Here is a 12,065-nt window from a genome sequence, read left to right on the forward strand (position 1 = left end):
CGTCCGAAAGGAGGACTGCTTTCCTTTCGGAGCTGGGGGCAGGGGGATGGGGACAGGGAAGGAGGGGCCGGCACCTGGGTTGGTATTTAAAGGGGAGGGTTTAGAAAGGCACACACTGCACTCATAACCTCTTCGCTGACAGCATCTATATTCTAGACCCCGCTAGCAGCTTTCTAGGCACCCATCTCATTAGCCCTCACGCCTTTCTGAAGCAACCGTGGCTCAGAAAGATGACAGTACTTCCCAGGGCCAGCTGGAGAGGACCTCAGGACCATCTAGTCCAGTAGCTTCAGGCGTCCTCAGAGCCCCTGGTCCCACGCCTGCTTGCACCCAAGCCGCCTAGCAAAGAGTTTCTGTGAAATACTCCATTTGTCAAAAGGCTTTAAAAGAGACAATCACAGGGATGCCGGAGTGGATCAGTCGGTTAAGCATCCGACTTCGGCTCAGGTCATGAACTCACGCTTTGTGAGTTTGAGCCCAGAGTGGGGCTCTGTACTGACAGCTCAGGGCCTGGAGCCTGCTTCAGATTCTGTCTCTCCCTCTCTCTGTCCCTCCCCGACTCACACACGCTCTCTCAAGAATAAACGTGAAATAAATAAAAAATTAAATAGACAATCGCTGATTTAATCCAACACCCAATTGTATTTATGAAGCAAACAAGACCCCAGAACAGGGAAATGCTTTTCCTAGCTAGCCAGCTAACAGAGGAGGGACCAAATCCCAGCTTCTTCCAATTACAGCTTTTTAGGCCAGATCACATTGACTTTGGGAAGCAGACTGAGGTCCAGTTGTGGAGAGCCTCACTTACCAGCTAGGAGGTTCATCCTCACACCCCTGTGCTCTGTGGCTCTGGCACTCTTTCCTAGGCAGAAAAAAACCTTACAGCCAGGAGAGAAAGGCCATAATTAGTATCACTGTTGCTCTGGAACAGGGTATCGGGACATAGTGCCACTGTCATAATCCCTTTTGGCATCACTTGGAAGCCTTACGTATGGGACTCTTAGGCTGCATGACCCCAGCGCCGCAGCGCCGATCATGCCTCGGTAGCCGGATGGGCGGGGAGACATTCCTGTCGGGCACCTGAGCCTGCCATTCTGAGCCACAGGCAGGGCTGCGGCCTGGCCAAATGAGGAGGGAAAGACTAGGAGGAGGAGCCGGTTGGGGCAGCTTCACAAATGGAAGGATAGAACACACTCACCAGGAGTGAATCTGCCTGCCCCATCCTGCCTGGCCATCCCCGTCCCCATCCCCACGACTCCCTCTAGGACGTGCTTTGGGGGCAGGGAGCTGTCAGGAGTCCAGCATTGCTGTCTGCTGCTGAACGAGGTAGACCCTCTTCGTGCACTCCCTTCTCCCCCATGACACTTTCCGGCATTCTCACCAGCCACCCCCCACCCCCACCCTGGATTCTCTGCGGTCAGGAACCCAGGCAGCTGGCGCGTTACTCCTGTGGCCAAGGTGGCTAACCCTTCAGGCAGTGGGCAGGCTCCTGGGGAGGCAGAGCTTGGCAAGCTGGAGCCCTTTCCAGAGCAGCTCAAAATGCCCTCTCCGCCCTGGCCACCTCTGGCTTCCTACAACTACAGGGTACCAGGGCCCACCTGCCTCCCAGCACACAGGGACAAGCACACCTTTCCGGATGTCCTGCAACTCAAACTGTGTGGCTCACACAGCACTGCTTGTCACCAGCTGACACCCATGAAGCACAGAGTTTACAGTGGCCATTGCCGCTACAACTCTGTGACTGCTTCCTTCAGGATTCCGCTATCAGGAACACAGTTTTAAACAAATTTTTATCAAATAAAAGAATTTCCCCAACACCACAAAATATTCATTACCCAGTAATGGGCCTGGGACAACTGGGTAACCACGGGGGTGGCGGCGACAGCACAGGGAAATTCCGATTCCTACTCACACCAAAATAAATTCCAGATGGCTCACATATTTAAACGTAGAAAAAATAAATTCCAACAAAACTAGAAGAAAATGGGGAGACTTTTATTTTCATAATCTTGGTTTGAGAAAGCTCTTCCCAAGCATGCTACAAAACTCTGAATCCATTTTTTAAAAGATTAATATATTCAACTACATAAAAGTCAAACATTCCTGCAAAGCCAAATGCACCATTAAAAAAAAAAAAAAGCAACTGAAAATAATGTTTGCATCACACATAACAAAGGACAACACTTAACAGCTACCAAAATAAACTGGAACTTCTTCCAGGAAGATCAAGTAGACCTACTTTTCCCTATTCTTGCTAAGAGCAAATAAAACCCCTGGCAGAAACAGCACCTGCACAGACAAAGCCCAGACCAAAGTCTGCTCTCTGTAGCCAAAGGACCAGAACGGAGGCAGCCTGGCAAGACAGAAAACTGGTAAGACACGGCTTTGCTCCATTCTGCCACTGCAGAAAAACAGCAGCGGCCAGCAAAGGCCAAGGGGACTTAGATCTCCCCCCTCACCAGGCAAACACGGTGCCCCCCAACTCCCACTGGGGTGGTATCGAAGGAGACCTAGTGGACACTCACCAATGCCTGGCAGTAACGAAGCTGCTCCCGAAAAATAAAATAACCAAAATCAAAATCCCCATGGATGGACTCAACAGCAGGATAGATGGGAAAGAGGCAGAATCCAGACTGGAAGGAAAACGAATAGAGTCTCAGGGACCTAGGAACCCTAACGAAAGATCAAACATTTGTGTCAGCAGAGTCCCAGAAGGAGAGGGGAAAGGGTTTGAAAAGTATTCAAGGAAATAATGGCTGAAAACTTCCCAAATTTGGCAAGAGACATAAACCCACAGATTCAAGAAGCTGAGCGTACCCCAAACCAGATGAACCAAAAGAAATCCATCACATATCATATCCAAGGTACATCATAATTAAATTTCTGAAAATGAAAGACAAAAATTTCTGACAGCAGCAAGAGATGAACCTTGCCTACAGGGGACACATAATGTGAATGATGGTGGATTTCTCAGTAGAGCAGTGGAGACCAGAAGGAAGTAACATATTTTTCAGGTGCTGTAAGAAAAAAAGAGCCAGGTCCCATAGCCTGCAAAAATCCCCTCTAGGGATGAAGAGAAGTCAAGACATCCTCAGATGAAGGAAAAGAAGGGACTCAGCTGCAGACCTATCCTCAAAGAGTGATAAAAAGGTTGTCTAAACAGAGGGGAGATAATATAAGAAGGAGCCTTGGAACACCAGAAAGGATGAACAAACATTGAACAAAAATATGGGTAAACTCCATAGACTTTCCTTCTCCCCTTCAGCTTTCTAATGCGTTTGATAGTTGAGGCAAAAATCATAACACAGTCTAATGTGTTTCTAAATATTTGTAAAGGGAATGTTTGAAACAATTATCTTTTTTTTTAAGGGGAAGGGGCAGAGGGAAGGGGGGTTGGAGAGAGAGAGAGAATGAGAGAGACAGGGAGAGAGAGGGAGGGAGAGAGAGAGGGAGAGAGAGAGGGAGGGAGAGAGGGAGGGAGAGAGAGAGGGAGGGAGAGAGGGAGGGAGAGAGGGAGGGAGGGAGAGAGGATCTTAAGCAGGCTCCATGCCCAGTGCAGAGCCTGATGCAGGGCTCAGTCCCACGACCCTGAGATCATGACAAGCCAAAATCGAGTCATCTGCTCAACCAACTGAGCCACCCAGGTGCTCCAAAACAATTATCATTTAAATGGGGAGGGTAAATAGATGAAAACGGAGGTAAGGTTTCTATTCTTTGTTCGAACTGGTAGATGACATCACCAGTAGACTGGCAAGCTATGCATACATATAATTCCTAGGGAAGACACTAAAAAAGTTATGCAAAGAGATAAACTCAAAAACACTATGGATAAAATCAAAATGGAGTGTAACATTTTTTTTCAAGTAACTCAAAGGGAGACAGAAAAAAGAAGATGAAAACAGAATAACTAGAAAACAAAATATGGCACACTTAAGCACTAACATATCATAATTACACTAAATTAAATGGTCTAAAAACACCAACTAAAAGAGATTGGCAGAGCAGATTAAAAACATGAACTATACGCTGTCAAGGAAACACACCCCAAATAATATAAACAGACTGAGCGCAAAAGGATAGGAAAAGATATACAGTGTAAACATCAATCAAAGGAAAGCAGGAGTGGCTACATTAGTATCTCATAAAGTAGACTTCAGAGCAAAGACAATTACAAGAAAGAGGGGGCATTATATAATAATAAAGGGTCAGTGCACCAAAAAGACACATCAATCAATGTGTATATGCCAAACAGCAGAATTGCAAAATATGTGTAGCAAAAACTGACTGAATTGAAAAGGGAAAGAGACAAATCCACAAATGCTATGAAGTGTGTCCCTCCCAAATTCCTATGTTGAAGCCCTAACACCCCAGTGTGACTGTATTTGGAGACAGGGCTTTTAGGAGGTGATTAAAGTTAAATGAGCTTATAAGGCTGAGGTCCTAAATCAATTGGATTGTTAGCCTTATAAGCAGAGGGAGGGAAGGAGAGATCTCTCCAGACACAGGTGCAGAGGAAAGGCCATGTGAGGTATACATAGCAAGAAGGCAGCCATCTACAAGCCAGAAAGAGAGTCCTCACCAGAAACTGACCCTGTTGGTCCTTGATCTGGGACTTTCCAGCCTCCAAATATGTGAGAAATGAATTTTTGCTGTTTAAACCACCCAGTCTGTGGTGTTTTGTATGGCAGCCTGAGAAGCCTAATATAATAAATATAGTTGGAGACTTTAATTCAATTGGAGACTATCAACTTATAGAATGAATAGAGAGAAAATCATTAAGGATAGATTAGAACTCAACACCACCATCAACCAACAGGATCTCATTGACATTTATAGAACAATCTGGCCGACAACAACAGAATACATATTCTTTTCAAGTGCGCATGGAACATATACCAAGATAAACCAATCCTGGGCCATAAAACAAACCTCAACAAACTTGAAAGAATTAAAATCATATACAGTGTGTTCTTGAATCACAACAGAATCAAAGTAAAAATCAGTAACATGAAGATAACAGGAAATCCTCTAAACACTTGGAATAAATACACTTCTAAGTAACCCATGAGTCAAAGAGAAAGTCTCAAGGGAAATCAAAATACACACTAAACTGAGAATTAAAATACATCATTTCAAAATTTGTAGGACAAGGTAAAGTAGTGCCAAGAGGAAAATTCACAGCACCAAATGCATGTACTGGAAAAGAGGAAAAGTCTTAAATCAATATTCTAACTACCTTCAAGAGCCTCAAAAAAGAAGAGCAAAATAAAGCCAAAGCAAGGAGAAGGAAAGAAAGAAAAAAGATAAAAACAGAAATCAATGAAAATGAATGCAGAAATTGGGAAAGTATCAATGAAACAGAGCTTGTTTTATGAAATAACCAATAAAATTGACAAACCTGTAGCCAAACTGACAAAAAAGGAAGACCGAGATTACCAATATCAGGAATGAAACAATGGCTATCAATACAGACCCTGTCGACATCAAAAGGATAAAAAAAGAATACTATGCACAACCCTACACATATAACTTTGGCAACTTAGACAAAATAGACCTATTACTCAAAAAACACTCACAACTCACCCAGGGTGAAAGAGATAATTCAAATAGCATTATAAATATTGAATCCATAATTTAAAAAAGTCTCCAAGACTAGATGAATTCACTGGAGAATTCTACCAAACGTTTAAAGAGGAATTAACACCAGTACTACACAATTTGTTCCAGAAAACAGAAGAGGAGGAACACTTCCTAATTCATTCTATGAACTAGTATTACTCTGATTTCAAAACCAAAGTACAAGAAGACAAAAACAAAAACAAAAAAACCACTATGAACTAATACCCCTCATGTATATAGGCACAAAAAATCAGTAACAAAATATTAGCAAATACAATTCAGATGTGTAGAAAAAGAATTATACACCATGACCAACTGAAATTAATTCCAAGGACAGGAGGCTGGTCAATATTTGAAGATCAGTCGATGTAATCCAATATATTAACAATCGAAAGAAAGAAATCCCATAGTATCTATCGATGCAGGAAAAAAAAACTGACAAAATTCAAATCCCATTCATGTTTAAAAACTCTCAGAAAAAAATGGAAATAGAGGGTGAACAATAGTTCCCTAAAGATGTCCACATCTTAATCCACATAACCTGTGAATATGTTACCTTGCATGGCAAAAGATAATTCACACATCTGATTAAACCAAGAATCTTGAGATGGGGAGATTACCCTGGATTATGGGCCCTAAATCCAATCACAAGTATCCTTATAAAAGAGAGGAAGAGGTGGGAATGCAAGCTGGTGCAGCCACTCTGGAAAACAGTATGGAGGTTCCTCAAAAAACTAAAAATAGAACTACCCTACGACCCAGCAATTGCACTACTAGGTATTTTTATCCACAGGATACAGGTGTGCTGTTTCGAAGGGACACATGCACCCCCATGTTTATAGCAGCACTAGCAACAATAGCCAAAGTATGGAAAGAGCCCAAGTGTCCATTGATGGATGAATGGATAAAGAAGATGTGGTGTGTATATATGTATACGTATATATATATACATATATACACACAATGGATTATTACTCAGCAATCAAAAAGAATGAAATCTTGCCATTTGCAATGACGTGGATGGAACTGGAGGGTATTTTGCTAAGTGAAATTAGTCAGAGAAAGACAAAAATCATATGACTTCACTCATATGAGGACTTTAAGAGACAAAACAGATGAACATAAGGGAAGGGAAACAAAAATAATATAAAAACAGGGAGGGGGACAAAACAGAAGAGACTCATAAATATGGAGAACAAACTGAGGGTTACGGGAGGGGTTGTGGGAGGGGGGATGGGCTAAGTGGGTAAGGGGCACTAAGGAATCTACTCCTGAAATCAGTGTTGCACTAGATGCTAATTTGGATGTAAATTTTAAAAAATGAAAAATAAAATTAAAAAATAAACTAAACTGTTAAAAAATAAACTGAAAAAAAGAGAGAGAGAGGAAAAGGGAGCTTAGATACACACAGAAGAGGACCATGTAACCTCCATGTGACCGGGGAGGCAGAGATTTGAGTAATGCAGCCACAAGTCAAGGAATGCCAGCAGCCACTAGATGCTGGAAGAGGCAAGGAATAGATTCTCCCTAGAGTCTCCAGAAAGAGTACAGCCTTGACCACTCTTTGATTTCAGCCCAAACTGACTGATTTCTGACTTTCAGAACTGAGAGAGTACATTTCTGGTTTTGTTAAGCCACTCAGTTTGTGGTAATTTTTTACAGCAGTCATAGGAAACTAATTCGTCCCTAGAGCCTCATGCAGCTCTGCCTACACCTTAATTTTAGCCCATAAGACCCACTGTGGACTTCTTACATCCAGAACTGTAGATAATAAATTTGGCTTGTCTCAAGGCACTAAATTTGTGGTACTTAAAACAGACAGGGACTTCTTCAACTTGATTAAGAACATTTACAAAAACCTACAACCAACATTATATTTAATAGTGAAAAACTGAATGTTTTCCCCTTAAAACTAGGAAGAAGGAAAGGATTTCACTATTACCAGTCTTAAAATTCTAGGAGTTCATGGGGCGCCTGGGTGGCGCAGTCGGTTAAGCGTCCGACTTCAGCCAGGTCACGATCTCGCGGTCCGTGAGTTCGAGCCCCGCGTCGGGCTCTGGGCTGATGGCTCAGAGTCTGGAGCCTGTTTCCGATTCTGTGTCTCCCTCTCTCTCTGCCCCTCCCCCATTCATGCTCTGTCTCTCTGTGTCCCAAAAATAAATAAACGTTGAAAAAAAAAATTAAAAAAAAAAAAATTCTAGGAGTTCAAACCAGTGCAATAAGGCAAGTAAAGGAAATAATAGGCATTTATATTAGAAAAGAAATAAAACTGGCCCTATTTGCAGAATACATGATTATCCTTGTAGAAAATTCCAAGGAATCTACAAGAAAATTAATAAGTGAGTTTAGCAAGATCATAGGATACAAAATAAATGTGCAAAAGTTAATTCTATTTCTAGAAATGCACATGTGGACACAATTAAAAGTAAAACACCGGTTAAATCACTCAAAAAAAAAATTCTTAGGTGTAAATCTAACATGTTCAGGACTTATATAAAAACTACACAGTCCTAGGGCACCTGGATGGCTCAGTCAGAAGAGCGTGTGACTCTTGATCTCAGGGTTGGGAATTCGAGGCCTAGGTTGGGTATAGATATTACTAAAAAATGAAACTTAAAAAAAAAAAACAAAGACAACTACACAGTCCTGATGAAAGAATAACTGGAGGGATATACCATATTCATGGACTGGAACATTCAACTTAGTAAAGGTATCAATCCTCCCAAAATTGATACACAGGTTTAAACATAATATCTATCAAAATTCCAGCAAGTTTTTTTTTGTAGATACAGACAAGATTAGTCTACAAAAATGCAAAGAAACTAGAATATCTTTAAAAAAAAAAAAAACAAAAAAAAACTTTGAGGGGCCCCTGGGTGGCTCAGTTGGTTAAGCGTCTGACTTTGGCTCAGGTTATGATCTTATGTTCATGGGTTCGAGCCTTGCATCAGGCTGTGTGTGGACAGCCTAGAGTCTGCTTCAGATTCTATGTCTCCCTCTCTCTCTGTCTCCCCCCCCCCAAATAAAATCATTAAAAAATTTTTTTAACTTTGAAAAAGAAGAATAAAGTGGGAAGAATCAGTCTACCCAATTTCAAGACTTATTTATATAGCTAGAGTAATCGATACTGTGTTGTATGGAAGAGAGACAGACACATAGATCAGTGGAATAGAATAGAAACCCAGAAAGAGACACAGACAAATATGCCCAACTTATTAGGTGCAAAAACAGTTCACCAGAGGAAAGACAGCCTTTTCAACAAATGATACTGGAGCAACTGGACATCCATAGGCAAGAAAAACAAAGTTCCTCAACCTAAGTCTCACAGCTTATACAAAATTAACTCTAAATGGGTCATAGACTTAAATGTAAAACACAAAACTTTTAGCAAAAAACATAGGAGAAAATCTTTGGGATCTAGGGCTAAGCAAAGAGTTCCTAGATTTGACGGCCAAAGCACAATCCATAAAAAGAAAGCCTGATAAATTACACTTCATCAAAATTAAAACTTTTGTGCATCAAAGGACATTATCAAGAAAGTGAAAAGACAACCCACAGAATGGTAAAAGATATTTTCAAGTCATATCTGACACATCAGATCTGATTTGATCTAGTATCCAAAATATGTAAGAACTCTTATACTCAACAGCAAACAACCTAATTCACAAATGGGCAAAGGACTAAAATAAACACTTTCCCAGAGAAGATCTATAAGTGCCCAAGAAACACATGAAAAAGATGCTCAACATCACTAGTTATCAGGGAAATGTGAATCAAAACACAGTAAGATTTCACTTCACACCCACCAAGATTTCTGTAATTAAAAGAAAAAAATCATTGTTAGTGGAAATGTGGAGACACTAAACCCTCACACACTGCTGGTGGGAAGGTAAACATGATGCAGAAACTACTGTAGAAAACATTTTAGTAGTTTCTCAATAAACACGGAATTACTGCCTGACCCACCAATTCCACTTCTGGATATAATATACTCTAAAGCATTGAAAATAAGTGTTCCAGGGGAGCCTGGTGGCTCAGTTGGTTAAGCATCTGACTTCGGCTCAGGTGATGATCTCGCGGTTTGTGAGTTTGAGCCCCACATTGGGCTCTGCGCTGACAGCTCAGAGCCTAGAGCCTGCTTCAAATTCTGTGTCTCCCTTTCTCTCTGCCCCTCTCCCCATTCATGCTGTGTCTCTGTCTCTGTCTCTGTGTCTGTCTCTCCCTCTCCTTCAAAAATAAACAAAAAAAAAAAAAAAAAAAGAGAGAGAAAGAAAGAAGTGTTCCAACAAAAACTTACACCAAACACAAATATTCACAGGAGCTCTATTCACAAAAGCCAAAAGGTGAAAACCAACCAAATGTCCATCAAGTGATGAGTGGATAAATAAATTGTAGTATATCCATATCACGGAATATTAGTCATAAAAAGGAATGAAGTGCTGATACCTGCCACGACATGATACAATTTAAACCTTCTATTAAGTGAAACAAGCCAGTCACAAAAGACCTCATATTCTGATTCCATTTATCTAGAGGAAAAAATTCATTGAAACAAGCAGAATAGTGGATGCCAGTGGCTAGGGGGAGGCGAGAAGAGACAGTGCGAACTCCGGGTGCCTGGCTGGCTCAGTCCATGGAGCATGCAACTCTTGATCTCTGGGTTGTGAGTTTGAGCCCCATGTTGGGTGGAGAAATTACTTAAAAATAAAATCTTTTTTTAATGTTTGTTTATTTTTGAGAGAAAGAGATTGCAAGTGGGGGGAGGGACAGAGAGAGAGGGAGACACAGAATCCGAAGCAGGCTCCAGGCTCTGAGCCGTCAGCACAGAGCCCGACGCAGGGCTCGAACTCACGAACCGCGAGATCATGACCTGAGCCGAAGTTGGACACTTAACCGAATGAGCCACCCAGGCGCCCCAAAAATAAAATATTAAACAAACAAACAAAAGAGCAAGCTTCTTGAGTGTGATTTCCTTCTGAGATGATGAAAATGCTCTGAAATTAGATAGTGGTGATAGTTATACAATACTGCGAATGTACTAAATGCACTAATGGTAAATTTTGTGTATTTTTCCACAACGTTGAGTATTTAGTCCTGAAACCATTGGCAGGACAGAATCTTTCGTTATTTGGGTCGGGATCCCTTTCTCCTCTATGTGGAAGCACAGGAAAATCAACTCAAAATTTCTAAGAAATCGATCATTCCAGATTTTAATTATGAAGTATAAAGCAAGGTTCTATTGTCGGCTTAGTGTCTGCATCCACCGACCAGACCTTCTCACGGGTGTCCCTTCAGAACACTTCTGCCTCTAAGATAATGAGGCTTCCAAAATGTGGATTTTTAAGAAATTCAAATTAATCCTTGCAAATCAGAGAAATTCATCTAGGCAAGTTTCACTGTTTATTAAACATACCCTTTTGCGGGGCTTCCCCATCCTGAGGATGTCTATCCAGGCCCTCCAGCGCTTCTGGTCACGGCTGCACTGTTGCCCCAGCTGTGTCACCCATCTAGGCTCTCTCTCTAAAAAGGAAGTCAATGAGGAAGAAGCCCTGGGTTAACGGAGCGCAAATCCCCCTTCTGTTGTTGGTCCTAGATTCCATGTGTTGTCAGCAGCTCACTCCATTCCTGAAACGTTCTCACCCTTTGTTTCTCTTCACATTACCTGGAGAGCACATAAGTGAATTTTCATTTTCTCTTCTCCATTATTTTATTTGATTTTACTTTATTTTATTTTATATATTTTTTAACATGTATTCATTTTTGAAAGGCAGAGAGAGACAGAGCACAAACAGGAGAGGGCTAGAGAGAGAAGGAGACACAGAATCTGAAGCAGGCTCCAGGCTCCGAGCTGTCAGCACAGAGCCCGACGCGGGGCTCGAACTCACGGACCCTGAGATCATGACCTGAGCCAAAGTCGGACACTCTACTGACTGAGCCACCTAGGTGCCCCTCTTCTCCATTATTTGAAAAGGGCCAATCTAAATGGAACATTTTCCTCATTTCGCTCTACTAGGTTAGGACTGCTCTGGTGCAGCCAGCCTGAGAATGGTGGTGCTCTATGATGCCAGGGGACAAGCCCAGGCCCTTCCCAGAACCTCCCTCATTGGTGATGCCAACAGGAGCTCACAACGCACCTGCCCATTACAGTCCCAGACAGGAAGTAGGAAGAATGGAGGCTGCACCACCTCTAAATGCCCATGTCACCTCCGTAAGAATGGGATGTCTAAGCTTAGAGATGAGGGAACAGGAAATTCACGCAGCTGGAGAACAGGATCAACAATAAACTCTAGATATTCCAGAGAGAGAAATCCCACGAACTCTGAAACCTGCCTCAACAGAATGCTTGCTAGCAGCCAATATCATCTCCATGCAGCCTCAGTTTCACCCTGCTGCAGTCCTGCAATAGACTCTTACTATTTCTTGATTTCTTGTTGCATCATTTGAAA

Source organism: Puma concolor, chromosome B2, assembly GCF_028749965.1.
Source record: "Puma concolor isolate L17-30 chromosome B2, mPumCon1.1.hap2, whole genome shotgun sequence".
In the NCBI taxonomy this organism is placed as follows: Eukaryota; Metazoa; Chordata; class Mammalia; order Carnivora; family Felidae; genus Puma; species Puma concolor.